The following is a 2,242-nucleotide window of genomic DNA, read 5'->3' on the forward strand; positions in this document are numbered from 1 at the left end:
AAACTTATATTGCATCTGTTTAGTTTTCACCTCTGACTTTCCAGTTTGGGGATTTACCATCAAAAGACCAAATATGAACTGTGTGAAAAGTACACCTAATGCAGACTGAGCAACCTTGCAGATGTTTTGAACTACAACTCCCATCAGCCCTAGCCAGAATAGCATCAGGTTGTAGGTTGATGGGAGCAGTAGTTCAGACCATGTAGTGGGCATCATGTTGGCAAAAGCTGAGGTGGATTTCAAATCTTAATTTAAAATGCTCCTGTTTGACCAGGGCATCCTTATACAGCCTCCATCACTCGGTATCACCTATTGTAAATGTAATCTCTGCTTATCACATATCTATTATAACTTCCTATTCCTACCAAAATCAGCCTCTCTTCTCTTTCTAATGCACATGTTTCACTGGTGGCTTCCTGCACCATTTACAGAGCAACCAGACACACTGTCTGGGCTTTTGCCTAACTTCCTCCCCAAGCCACTTTGATTAACAGCAGAATTTGCAATTGCTTCGCAAATTGGCTCCGGCCGGTCACTCTCTCGGGGAGTGAAGGTTACTGGCAGTGTCTTCCAGCAGCTGTTGTTTATTTATTTATTTTGCTTCATTTTGCTGCCATTTTTAAAGGCCAAGGAGATGCAGGCCAATGAATAATGCAAAGAGCACGTAGTTCTACTCCTCCACCACCAAATAAGTGAATGTAAAGCTGGATTTAACAGTATTCCTCCCAGCATATATGCATTATGCTATAACCTTGGAAAGTGGGAGCTTTCACAGGAGCTGAGACTGAATAACCTTAATGCTAATTTGGGGGGAAACCCTGGATTAATCTCAACCTCTTCAGACTTTGCCATTTTAATAATTGGTGCTCCCAAGTGAAACTGGTAAGGATCTCCTCCTGTCTTAGCATTAAAAGTTAGTCAGTACTGAACCAAAGGTCAGTTGTAAAAATTACACCAGGGAATAATAAAAGTAATAAGTTATGAAACATTTGTTCAACTGATAATTTGTAGCTTTCAGCACACAAAGCATAAGATAGAAGATGGGATTTCCTATGTGACTTGACTTCTGCTGGTAGAAACGTTTACCATGAATAGACTTTTAATTATCTAACGAAACAGAATCAAGCTTTGTGCCTGGCACAAATGCATAGAAAGTAAGGTTGACCTGGGTAATATTTTACATGAGTCGATCACTGTCATATTTCATTGCATGCCACTTAAAAACTACAGTGGTACCTCAGGTTACATACGCTTCAGGTTACATATGCTTCAGGTTACATACCCCGCTAACCCAGAAATAGTGCTTCAGGTTAAGAACTTCACTTCAGGTTGAAAACAGAAATCGTGCTCCGGCGGCGCGGCAGCAGCAGGTGGCCCCATTAGCTAAAGTGGTGCTTCAGGTTAAGAACAGTTTCAGGTTAAGTACGGACCTCCGGAATGAATTAAGTACTTAACTCGAGGTACCACTTTACAGTGTTAAGCAGTATGGAAATTGTTGGAATAAATAACAAATAAACTGAGATTTTCATTTAAGTGATATAAAAACCATTTTAGGGACAGGGGGGAAAACGCCAATATTCTTTCCCCAACCTTTGAATCTGAAATAAACTTGAATCATAAATAATATGATTTCCCCATTCTTGGGACCACCTGGGAAACTCAACAAACCTACTGTACATGGAATTGCATGTGAAGAGTGTAGCTGGCTATTTAATGGGACACAGCAGTGGCCAGCCTGAGGAATCTCCATCCACATCCCATAAGAAAACAAGCCTAGGGTGATGTCATCAGCAACCCTTCTCTGCATGAGACTTCTCTAGGAGAGCTGAGATTTTGCCTGGGCACTGGGTGAGAGTCAAGGTGAGTGGGTGGCATTCCAGGTGACAGCCAGGAGGCTGAGAGAGAGGGTATGTCCAAATGTGAAAGAACTGATATCAGTTTATATTTATCAGTAATTTTGTATTAATATAACTTTTCATAGGATAACTGTATATTTTTGTAATATGGAACTCTTAATCTCAGTGTCGTGGGTTTGAGCCCCACATTTGATGAAAGATTCCTACATTGCAAGGGGTTGGACTAAATGATCCTTGTGACCCTTTCCAACTCTACAATTCTGATTCTATAACTTGCTGTATACCACTTAGAGATATTTTAAAATATATTAAGCAGTATGGAAATTGCATAAAAAGAAAGAAAGAAAGAAAGAAAGAAAGAAAGAAAGAAAGAAAGAAAGAAAGAA

This window comes from Podarcis liolepis, assembly GCF_965112155.1.
Source record: "Podarcis liolepis genome assembly, chromosome: 7".
Lineage (NCBI taxonomy): Eukaryota > Metazoa > Chordata > Lepidosauria > Squamata > Lacertidae > Podarcis > Podarcis liolepis.